Raw genomic sequence first — 13,118 nt, forward strand, 5'->3', positions numbered from 1 at the left:
GGCAGCAATCGCACGAATAATTATGCGAATAATAACACAGTAAATCCAGATTCTCAGCTATAATTCTAAGCCTTTGGAGGGCTTAGTTTTTTTTTTTTTTTTTTTTTTTCCGCCACCGCCTAGTGATCTTCAGTGGGGGAAACCATTACCCATCAGAGGGTTCGAGTCTGCTGGTCACTATAGTTTGTGTGGTTTCGCCTAAACTGAGCCATTCCCAAAACTTAAAAATGAAATTCGATGTGCCCTAATTGTGAACGAAAAATGAGACTCTGGTTATTTGTCAAATCGATCTTCCAGTCCGACTTATTTGGCATTCACTGGGCTGAAAGGTATTATGGATTTTCGTTAGGCTGGATATAACGTGTTATATTATGAATTAGTGAATGGTCAGCTATGATTATATATCTTCAGCTCTATAACAACTGTTCATTAATGATTGATCATAACTGATTTAATAACGTTAGAGAATGATGTTATCTCTGCACTTTTTTTTTTCTCCCTCTCTCAGTACGTACAGAAAAAGCCTGATAATGAAAACCTCATTTTATAATATATTATGTCTAATAAGTGGAATCTGTGTGCCAGAACGTTAGTTACTTCGAATGAGGCACATATTTGCGGTAAGTTTCTCGGTGAATTAATGATTAGTTGATTGTAAATGTCCATGAAAAAGATCCACACGAGCCCCAGTCTCCTAAGTGTTAAACTCAGCAGACTGGAGAGTGAGACGAAGCATTATATGGCCAGATCCTGAAAATACTCTAATGCCATTTCCACGTCCATAATAATTAATCATCACCATCACCATAACTCATATTTTCACCGATGCATAGGAAATTTTCAAACTGTCTCCTTTCACGAGAGATTTTCCAGGATCCCCTGTCCTACTTTATATTTTCTTTATGACACTATCCAGAGAGAGAGAGAGCAGGGGGGGGGGCTATGGTGGCATGGCACTTCCTTGTTTCAGTCCAACTTTCAAATCAGTAAAGTTCATTCTCCACACGCCCTTCTTCCTTTATGTCCTCAAACAATCCTGACAGCATTCACTTGTTTTACATCTGCTCCCTAATTTACAGCACCTTCCACATCCGTTGGCTGTTTACTCTGTCAAAAGTATTCTTCCCCCAGATTCAGCTTCAGAGTTCTTCCCTTTCTCAGTCTACTTTTCCAGTAAGCAGCTTAGAACGAATATCTGGTCTTAATACTTTCCTTTCAAGTACCCTCCTGGTTCTCCTTGAGCTATTTTCTTGGTTTTCTCACTAAGTATGTCGATATGTATTAAATGAGACACCTGTTTCCTGTTACATTGGTAAGAAAAGTGACCCTGTGAATGTCCAGCACTTCTCTTTTCCATTCACTTTTCATAGGGGAACTGCTATGCCTGATTTCCAGCTATCTGGAACTTCCCCTTCATACCAGGTCAATTTGTACATCTTTCATATCCATTCAATCACCCTTCCTTCCCTGTATTTCAGCGTTGCACCACACACTCCATCATTTCCCAATGCTCTCAGCACGTTGTCATTCTTCATCGTCTCATACACTTTCATCCTATTGATTCCGTCCTCCCTTCTCGCCTCTATATCTCTCTCTAACCACTTATAATTTTATGCATGTGCTATCTCTGTTCACTGATTAAATTTAAATGTGTTTGGTTAACTGTAAGTGGGTCAAAACAGCAAATGGAAACACCCTATTTTTCCCATATTTACCACAGCATGGATATGGATTACAAAAACATTTCTGCAGCCGAAGGGTTAATGTGTACGAAATACAAAGTTTAACAGCAGTCAGTAATAAAATTAGTTTTGATTGGTGGTAACAGTAAAGACATAAAGACTTCGATGGTGGCAATATTACGGTGGTATAACTGAATGATGGCACTAATGATGGTACAGTACATCGTAATGCTGACGTGTGAACTTGTAGTATGAATATACGAGTGCATTTACATTCCTTTTGTCTACTTTCTTTATATCCGATCAGGAATTTCTTGTTATTACGATGGCATATTCAGTGTGTTTCTTACCAGTAATCTCTTCAGTCGGAGGGAGTAGATATTTCTTTTGTGCTTCAGATCATTTTTTTTTTATATACGGACTGAAACACTTTCCTCACCATAACAGTGGGATCAGCTAGGAAGTAGTGATAGACTTACTCTCTCTCTCTCTCTCTCTCTCTCTCATGGTTAACTCTAGTGAGAGGCGAAGGTTATTCGCCTGAAGCCTGTCATACTCCCGAGGTGCCTTCTGTGAAGACAACACACCACAGAGAGAAAATGCATAAGCATCCTCTCAAATGGGGGCTGCACCTACCATAAAAAAATGTTCGGACACTTCAGTTGGCCGCAATGGCAACAAGAGCTGCTGTTATCTGTCTTAAAGAGGTAGATCCCAAATATTCTAGAAACCTATTAGGCTAGAGAGTAAGTCAGGCCCGATCGATTCCCTACTAGTAGTGCTCATGTGTTGATATCATGTGGTAAGTTGTGGCCTTTGTGGGGGAATGCGTATTCTACATGGAGAGGCCATTAAAAGAGGAGGTAGCCGTCTACATGTTTACTGGACTACGCGGCGGATACAACAACAACAGCTCAATGGTTTACAAAAGATCATCCATTCAAGTGGTAGGGAACACACATGACTGTGAAACGTAATATATGGATACATTTATCTAATTTTGTTATTTTAATAAATAACAATAAGTCATGAATATCGTTACATCTCCCTTTCTTTGAGAAAAGAACATAAACTACAATTTTCACTGGCTTGTGGCTATGTCCTCTTTGAAACTACTTTGGACTTATCAGCTGCTATAGGCAAAGTATCTGCAGTGTACATAAATTTACTAGGTGTCCATGTCAAACATGTATCATACTTCGGTAACCTTGTTGTCATTCTCTGAAGTCTTAAAAGATAATCACACAATGCTTTATTCATGACAGCCATCAGAGGTTTGTGATCTGTTTCAGCTTCAAATTTCTGGCTATATAGATAATGATGAAATCTTTCACATGCAAAAGTTAAAGTCAAACATTCTTTTTCAGTCTGTGCATAGCGAGTTTCTGCCCCAGTCATAGCTCTGGATGCGTTTGAGACTGGCACTCAGTCATGTTTCCGTAGGAAGACTGCTCCTAATCCTACTTTGAAGCATCTGCTGAAATCTTCATTTTCTTATTTGGATCATAAACTCTAAGAACTGGTTCTTCTCTTAACAGTGTTTTTAGTTCCTGCCATGCATCTTCAAATCCTGGTTGCAATGAATATTCATATTTCTGATCTAGAAACTATCTAAAAGGTGTTGTTTTAGTTGACAGGTCTGGCACAAACTTTGCTAAATAACTGACCATTCCTAAAAACCTCTGTACATGACTTTTGCCTTGAAAACGACTCATCTCAACAATAGCAGGTACTTCCTCTGATTCCGACTTTACACCCTGATCAGTCAGTACATCTTCTAGAAAGACTAGCTTGTTTACACCAAACTAACATTTGTTCTTATTAAGCTTAAGATTTGCCTTTCTTGCTGTCTCAAGTACTCTACTAAGTCTTATCATGTTCTTCCTTGGCCTCTCTCCAAATTATTTTATCATCCATAGAAGTATTAACACAGTCTTTGCCTTCAGACAATATGTGTACTGTGCAATGATACGTCTCTGGGGTGGGCACACCAAAGGGCAGTCTCAAGAAATGGTGTCTACCAAAAGGAACGATAAATGTGGCTAGTTTGCTGCTTTCGTGGTCAAGTTTGATCCGCCAAAAGCCTGATGAAGCATCTAACTTGCTAAAAATCTTTGCACTTGCAAAACCTGCCATAACTTCTACTCGTGATGCCAGCTTGTAATGCTCTCTTTGGATAGCTTTATTCAGATGACTGGGATCTATTTATACACTTAATGAACCATTCTCCTTACTTACTACTATTGAACTGTTAACCAAATCAGTTGGTTCTTCCTCAGGAACAATAATTATAGTTTTTTGCATTCTACCTCTGCTTTAAACTTATCTCTAAGAAGAAATGGCATCTTTCTACAAGCATTCTGCACTGGTTTGGCATCATCTTTCAAGAAAATATGTTGTTCTGCAGCTAAACAACCTAATCTCTGAAATACGTCAGAGACTTCATCTACCAGTGATGAAATATCTCTCTCAATGTTCCATCCCTTAACCCATCGCGTCCGGCATATGTTTCCGCCGACCCTTCTCCCAGCCTGCCATTTGAGAGAAAATCACATAAAAAAAAAAATAATCAGTGTGGTGAGTCCTCAGCAACCGACACCGATGAGTTCATTTGTCCTCAGATTAGTGTCATGAGCGTTGTTTGCTCATTGTCCACCACAGTGGTATTCAAAGCCCGCGGAGAGAAAAGAATCCGTGACAGAACTTTTGATACCAATTGTATGTACGGTACTTCATATACTTTCCAGTACATCCTCCATCAACACTCCATCACCTCCTCATTTGTCTGTTTGTCCCTCCACATGCTTCTCCCAAATAACGCATTAACACTCCTCTCACTGATCATGCAGTGCCTTTCTTTTACGTCCATTTTCTCTCCCCTGTTCCTTACCATTGCTCTTTATGAACCAGGAACTTTCTTGCCTACTTTACCTTTTCATGCACTTCATCCTTTAATCCTCCGTCTTTATTCATCACACTTCTTATATATCTGAAGGTACTCACATTCTTCATTTCCCCACCATGCGGGCTGCGTATACACTCCTTGTCTTAAGTTCTATCAAAGACCAAAACTTTTCTTTTTCTTGCATTCACTTTTAGATATCGTTTCTCACACACACACACACACCTCCAGACTCATTCACCAACCCTTGCAACTCACATTCATCTTTACTTAACAATACAGTATCATCGGGAAACAACAATATAGGCAGTTTCTCTCACTAACCCATGAAGCGCGGCTAACGAAACTGAGCATCGGAAATGAGGTGTTCGGGATCGTCCAGCTCACAGACAGCCACTTTCCTTTCTCACCATAATTTCAAGTGACCGCCATTTTCTTTTGTCATCACGGTGTCATGCAAGCATAGGGGATATGGGCAGTCAGCATTGGCAGTCTACCACATGCTCTGATACCACATTGTTGATTCTCTCACCGCCACCACCGGCCATATGACACCTCCACACTTGCCTAGCCGGCCACTCATCCAAGAAAGGGACTGAGTAAAAGTACAATTGGAAGGGAACTGGAAATGGCAATGTTCTCAATGTCGAGTAGGGACCAGGGTCAGGTGGCCAAAAGTCACTTGCAGCAAAAGCACAGCATTACCGCTGCCTAGCCTCCTTAGCAGTGCTCATACCTCGCCACCATCTCACCAACCTCCACATAGTCCCAGCCCGGTGTTTCTTGGGGTAACTCACCCTAACCTGAGTGCTTTTCCAGTACCACACTGAGATGAGGTACTAGGTACTCATGTGTTTGGAAATGTATATACGAGTAGTGTAAATTTGTACACAAAAATAGACAAACGTGAAATAGAAAAGCAAGGAAAATTTCAGTGTAAAAAATAAGTTATTTCGAATGTAAGGACAAACATTACTTAAAGAAGTAAGATATTAGAATAATAAGTGCAATATACAAAAGTTTTTAGAAGATAAGGAAAACTACAGAGGAATAAATAAGTGTTATGACCAAAGTACCCAAGTTGAAATGAGTATCATTCCTGTAGTTAAGTAAGAATTTAGAAAAATAAGTGCATTATATATATATATATATATATATATATATATATATATATATATATAAACCCATGGAGTCATTACACTTCCATTTTTCTGTCCAACATTCAAATTTATGAACTCCTTTAGTTCACCCTCCCTTTAGTTCACTCTACACAATCTCTACAGGCCTTGATCTTTCACCCATACAATTGACAGTATTCAGCAATTTGTCATCTATTCCCTATATTATCAGCACCTTCCACATCCGCTGTCAGTGCACTCTGTTATTAGCTTTTATTAGATCCAAGAAGGCACCATACAAATTCTTTCCCTTCTTTATTTTTCCAGTAACCGTCATGGAATGAGTATCTGGTATACCGTACACACGTCCTTCTCTTCTTGAAACCTTGTACTTCTCGATCTGTTTCCTTAGCTTTCCTGCAAACTCTGTCGATAAGTATTCTACTACAATGTCCATACACCTCTGAGTATACAAATACTATTCCCCATTGGTCTTCACACACACACACACACACACACACACACACACACACACACACACACACACACACACACACACACACACACACACACACACACACAATCTTCTTCCCCCTTTCACTTTACGTAAGGGAACTATTATATCTAACTTCGGCTCAGTGGAGTTTCATCTTGCTCCAAAGCCAATTTGCACAACATTCATGTCCATTCATTCTTCACATTCTCTCTCCCTTGTATTTCAACATTGCACCACACACACCATCATTTAACGATTCTTTCACCCATTATGTCATCTGTATCACACACTTCCATTCTATCGATACTTTACTTCCTTTTCGACTCTATTTCTCCAAGCATTTCCCCAACAAAAGATAGGCCTACTTGCTCTATCATCGTTCGCTATGCTCAGCAACTTCTTAAAAGGCTCTCTCCATCAGATCACTATTTTTCTCTTCTCCACCAAGATTCTGCCATTTCTCTCTTTAACACTTATACCTCTTTTATCATCCTGTCTTACTTTCCTGCCCTCCTTCCAAAACAGTCTCGTACTCAGAGTGTTCCAAACTCCTCATCTACTCTCTTTTTACACTCTCTTACTAGTCTCTTAACCTCTCTCCTCCTCTCAACAACCACCCCTCTTGTCCGTTTCTTCACAGCCTGTATTCGTCTCATTACCATCCAGTTACTACATGCTTTTTTCTACTCTTCCACAGCTCGTTTCACCTCCTCATTCCACCACACTGTTCCTTTAACGCCCTTATGTCTATTCAACTCTCACATTACCTCACATTAAACACATATTTCTTCTGTGAACACTACATATACGTTCTACGTTTCACCTGCTCCAGATCATTTCGAGCTAGTCGCTCCTCCAGTTCTCTCTTGTACTCCTCCCTTTTGTCTTTCTACTTCAGTCTTTTGTGGCAAGTCTCAGTTACACAGAGAGTAGGCCAGCATGCTCTCCAGTACAAATTTCTCTAACTATCTACACCAAACTACATGCACAGTACACACTACACTTCCTATTCAAAATTCATTTAAAATGGCGTCTCTTCACCAAGCCTCAGAATCCCTAGGGGGGGGGGACCATAAATGCCCCCACCATCCGCCCCTCTCCCGGTGACGACTCGAGGTGCCTGGAACCACTGTCTGACTCTCTTCTTCTTCATTTCTGCAACATTCGCGGCCTTTCCTCTAACTTTCGCTCTGTTGAGCACCACCTCTCCTCCTCTAAACTTCACCTTCTTTTTCTAACGGAGACTCAGCTGTCTGAGGCAACTGACAGCAAACCCTTTTCTGTATCCTCCTACTTTCTCTATACTCTTTTCAAAGCCAAAGGTGGCTGTTGTGTATATATATGCAACGACTTATCTTGCTCTCGTGTTCCTGAACTCGATTCTTCTGAATTCTCTACACTCTGGCTTCGGCTTTCCTGTCATTCTCTGACTAAATATATCTGTGCTGTTTACTTATCCCCTAATTCTACTGACTATCAAAAATTCTTCGACTATCTTACTTCTACGATGGAACACATTCTATCCATTTCTCCTTTCTCAGAAATCTCCATTCTAAGAGATTTCAATGTTCACCACCATCTTTGGCTCTCCTCTCCTTTCACGGATCCACCTGGTGAACAAGCCTACATCTTTTCTATCCTTAATGACCTAGAGCAGCTTGTACAGCACCCTACCCATATCCCTGACCGCCTTGGAGAGAGTCCCAACATACTTGACCTCTTCCTCACAACTAATCTTTCTGCTTACTCTGTTAATCTTTTCTCTCCGTTGGGCTCCTCCGATCACAACCTTATTACCTTAACCTGTCCTATCACTCTGGTACGGCCTGTGGACCCTCCAGGGAAACGTCATCTGTGGCATTTTGGAGCCGTGGACTGGGAGGCCCTCAGGCAGTACTTCTTTGATTTTCCCTGGAATGATTATTGCTTCCATGGCCGTGAGCCATCTGAGTGTGCCTTGCGCATTACGGAGGTTATTCTCTCACGCATGAAAGCATACATTCCTGTATTTGCAAGAAAGCCTTGGTTTAATCACACTTGTTCTAATGCTGTCCGCAACAAGGAGAGGGCCTACAAAAAGTACCGGAGCCAACCCACCCCTGAATCGCATCATCTTTACGTTTCTGCCCGGAATCGTGCTAAGTCTGTTCTTCGCTCAACTAAAAATAATTTCATCCATACTAAATGCTCTCAACTCTCCAACTCGAATTCTTCCCGCTCCTTCTGGCACCTTGCCAAAAATCTTTCTAACAACTTTACCTCATCATCCTTCCCTCCTCTTCTCTACTCTGATGGTTCTGTAGCTATTTCTTCTACTGATAAAGCAGAACTCTTCGCACAGACTTTCTCCTCCAATTCCACCTTAGACAATTCCGGTGCTGTTCCTCCATCTCTTCCCCCCTCTGACTTCCTCATGGCTGACATTAAAATTTCTTCAGCTGATGTATTTTCTGCCATTACTGGCCTCAGTACTAACAAGGCATATGGGCCTGATGGGGTCCCTCCTGTTGTTCTCAAGAACTGTGCTTCTGTGCTTACACCCTGCCTAGGCAAACTCCTTCGCCTTTGTCTGTCAACTTGTACCTTTCCTTCTTGCTGGAAGTTTGCTCTCATTCAACCAGTCCCAAAGAAGGGTGACCACTCCCAACCCTCCAACTATCGTCCAATTGCTTTAACGTCCTGTATTTCAAAAGTTTTCGAGTCAATTCTCAATAGAAAAATTTTAAGGCATCTTTCCTATCACAACCTTCTTTCCGATCGTCAGTACGGGTTCCGTCAGGGACGCTCCACTGGTGATCTTCTCACCTACCTTTCAGACTCCTGGTCATCCTCATTTCGGGACTTTGGCGAAAGTTTTGCCATTGCACTTGACATCTCAAAGGCTTTCGATCGAGTCTGGCATAAATCTTTAATTTCCAAACTGCCCTCCTACGGTTTCTATCCTTCTATCTGTGCCTTCATCGCTAGCTTCCTTTCTGGTCGTTCTATAGCCGCTGTTGTAGACGGCCATCGTTCTTCTTCTAGATCTATCAACAGTGGTGTTCCTCAGGGCTCTGTCCTATCACCTACTCTCTTCCTTTTATTCATCAATGATCTTCTAAGCTGTACATCTAATCCTATCCACTCATACGCTGATGACTCCACCCTTCACCTTTCCATTCGGTTCCCGCAACGCCCATCTCAACAGTTACTTCAACAAACAAGGGATGAGGCTATGGCACACCTAATGTCTGACTTGGCTCGTATCTCTGACTGGGGTAAAAATAATATGGTTGTTTTTAATGCATCTAAGACCCAGTTCTTACACCTATCAACCCGACAGAATCTTCCACAGGTATACCCACTAATGTTTAATAATATTCAGCTTAATCCTGCATCATCCTTGAACATGCTTGGGGTTTCATTTACTCAGGACTTATCTTGGAAAGATCATATTCCATCTCTTGTAAAATCTGCTTCCAAGAGATTGGGTGTGCTGAGCCGACTCCGCTCTTTCTTTACCCCTGCACAATTGTTGACTCTATACAGGGGTTTTTATCCGCCCCTGTGTGGAGTACAACTCTCATGTGTGGGGAGACTCCCCACATACAGCTCTTCTCAATAGGGTGGAGTCAAAGGCTTTTCGTCTCATTAACTCTCCCCCTCTTACTGACTCCCTTCAACCTCTGTCTCTTCGCTGCACTGTTGCATCTTTATCTCTTTTCTATCGCTACTTTAATGGTCACTGCTCCTCTGAACTGTCTGCTTGCATTCCTCCACCACTACGACGGGTGCGTAGCACCCGTCTGGCAGCAAACTCTCATCCCTTTTCTGTCCAACTCTCTAATGCAAGAGTTAACCGTTACTCCCAGTCTTTCATTTATGCAAAAGGTCAGCTCTGGAACTGTCTCCCTCTGTCTGTATTTCCTGCTGCCTATGATCTCCAGTCTTTCAAACGCAGTGTGTCCAGGCATCTCAAAATGATCGGATCTTGAATTTGGCTCTCTATTGTATTTTGTTTTTCTCTTGGAGGGAACTGTAACTGCGGGCTCATGGCCTTTGGTTCCTTCTTCCTCGCATAAAAAAAAAAAAAGTGGTGGTGACCATCATCCACTCACTTGGTGTAATGCTGTCTTCCTATTTCTTAGGTGACTCTACACCGAGTGGCAAGCATAATGGTTTCCTATAACTCAGGGAACCATTTACAACGCTGGCTGGTAACCATATAAGCAAATAATAGGGTGATGTGGAGCCTGCTGTGGTGCCCCTGTTACCTGGGTGGAGAGACGCAAATGCAGAGCCCATCCAGGAACCAAACCTTCACACTGCCCCGCGCCTCTCTGTGGCGAGGAGCTGTCTTCCACAAGGGAATATCGATTCATTGCACGGACCAGCTTTGCAGGGACGATTGGTTGCCTGTGGTTGATGGGTCCTCTCCCCCAGACAGACCAGAGATGATCTACTACTGCTACTACTACTACTGTTACTACTACTGCTGCTACTACTACTACTACTAGTAGTAGTAATAGTAGTAGTAATCCTCAGTAACATCAAGTTTGGGGAGGCAGCAACAGACCTGTGTAACACCATTGCCTCACTGGCGAGGAAGCTGGTTTCAAGTCAGTGCAACAACATCGAAACACTGACGGCTTGCAGACTAATCCCCCTTGATAAGAATCCTGGATGTAGGCCCATCGGGGCGGGTGAAATCTTAAGGCAGATTATAGGAAAATGCATCATGGAGGTGGTGAAAGATGATGTGAAGCAGGCAGTTGGCAACCTCCAAGTGTGTGCAGGCCAGCAGGCAGGAGGTGAGCAAGCAGTTCACTCCATGAGGAAAATATATGAGGAAGAGGACTGTCAGGCAGTATTATTAGTTGATGCCTCAAATGCATTTTATTCCATCAACCACGAGACAAATCTGCACCACATCAAGGTTAAAAGCCCAGCATTTGCCCAATATGTGGATAACACCTTTAAAGAACCAGCAGACCTCTACACTGTGGGTCAGACAGCTGCTCACGATGTCGGTGTAATCCAATCCACAGAAGGAACTACCCAGGGGGACCCCGTCGTCATGGCTATGTACGCCCTGGCTATGACAGTGCTGCAACAACAAATGAAATACGAGGCCACCAATGTAAAACAGGTAGCCTATGCTGGTGATCTCACGGGTGCTGGCAGGGCGGAGGACATGAGAAATTGGTGGGTCCTTGTAATATCTCATGGCCCTGAAATAGTTTACTGCCCTAATGCAAGGAAGTCCATCTTGATCGTGAAACCAGCTTACTATGAAGATGCACAGGAATCCTTTAAAGGCACAAACGTGATAGTGACCAAGGAAGGTCAGAGGTATCTAGGTGCTGCGACTGGAACTAAGGAATTCAAAGACAAATATGTGAGTGATAAGGTAAAGACATGGGTAGAAAAAATTCATATATTATCCAGCCACGAAAAACAGAACCCCATGCAGCATACAGCGCATTTACCTATGGCGTAAAGCACAAGTGGACCTTCGTGGTGAGGACCATACCAGACATTGAGTTGCTGCTACAACCACTGGAGGATGCTATCAGGGATTCATTCCTCCCATCTCTAACCAGTGGCCACATCCCCACACCAGAAGAGAGGGAACTTCTAGCACTACCACCCAGGATGGGAGGATTTGGTATTATAAATACAGCAGCTCTGGCAAGCTACGAACACAGAAATTCACTCAGGCTCACCGAATCCTTGACACAGAAGATTTGCACCCAGGTTGAGACGAGTGAAATCGACCACCAAGGGCAGAAAGACATAAAGACACAGATAAGCAAGGAGCGAGAAGCAAGAGAGAAGGACCAGCTGCAGCACATAATCGAACATTTAATACCAGACCAGTGCAGAAGAATTAAAATTGTACAGGAGGTTGGGGCATCGAACTGGCTGACAACCCTGCCTCTCAAGGCAAAAGGCTTCCACTTCAACAAACAAGAATTTATTGATGCCATAGCCTTGAGATACGGGTGGCCAACAGAAAACCTACGTCAACACTGTGTCTGTGGCACTGCCATTGATGCAAACCATGCAATGGTACGCAAGAAGGGAGGCTTTGTTTGCATCCGACACAATGAAGTACATGAATTCACTGTCAAAATGCTGCAGGAAATATGCCATGATGTCACGACTGAGCCAGCTCTGCTACCCCTGGATGGCGAGCACTTCACCCACAGAATGGCAAACACATCAAATGATGCAAGAGTGGATGCCTGTGCTCGAGGTTTCTGGACATGTGGGCAGAGGGTGTTCTTCGACATCAGGATATTCGATCCCATGGCAGCATGTCATCGTGAACTGTCTCTCGAAGCTGCACACAAAAGGCATGAAAAAGAAAAAAACAGGAACTATCAAGAAAGGATCCAACATGTGGACCACGGTCGATTCACTCCCTTTGTGTTCACAACATCAGGTGGGATGGGTCCAGAGGCGATGAGATTTTACTCGAGACTGGCAGAGGTTCTTTCTGAGAAGAAACGTCAACTGCAGAGTTCTGTAATGGCCTGGATGAGATGTCAACTGTCATTCTCCCTCTGAGGTCTGCACTGCTATGTCTTAGGGGCACAAGATCATCAGCCCTCAGGTGGGTAGATATGCAACTCCAATAGTTTAATGTCTTTTTTTACATTGTAATATTAATAAACCTAAAATAAAGTAATAATAGTAATAGTATATGGTTGGTAACCACAGCCGTTGGTGTACTTGGGGCCAACCGATTGTAACCTTCACATTACAACTCCAAATGGTGAACTGCATTAGGAAGATTGGTTTTGATCTTCACGGTGTAAGTCCCCAATGGATGGAGGCGATGTGGTACTAGTAGAAAAAAATGTAATAGTAGTAGTAGTTAAACCAAGTTAGAGGAAGACGTGAGGAAGCAGTTGCTGAAAGAAAGTTGAAATGCT

At 42.6% G+C, this 13,118-nt stretch overlaps 1 protein-coding gene and 1 pseudogene across 1 annotated transcript in view; both read left to right on the forward strand.

The window, feature by feature from the left end:
• LOC145414612 (synaptogenesis protein syg-2-like) overlaps nt 1-13,118 on the forward strand; it is a 1,004,755-nt gene that overhangs the window by 483,194 nt on the left and 508,443 nt on the right. The gene's annotated exons all lie outside the window — the stretch shown is intronic.
• The window catches only part of LOC145414527 (uncharacterized), a 65,284-nt pseudogene that overhangs the window by 29,090 nt on the left and 23,076 nt on the right, over nt 1-13,118 (forward strand).

The sequence above is a fragment of the Coenobita brevimanus genome, chromosome 100, assembly GCF_032717465.1.
Source record: "Coenobita brevimanus isolate Jiangsu-jjx chromosome 100, ASM3271746v2, whole genome shotgun sequence".
Taxonomy (NCBI): domain Eukaryota; kingdom Metazoa; phylum Arthropoda; class Malacostraca; order Decapoda; family Coenobitidae; genus Coenobita; species Coenobita brevimanus.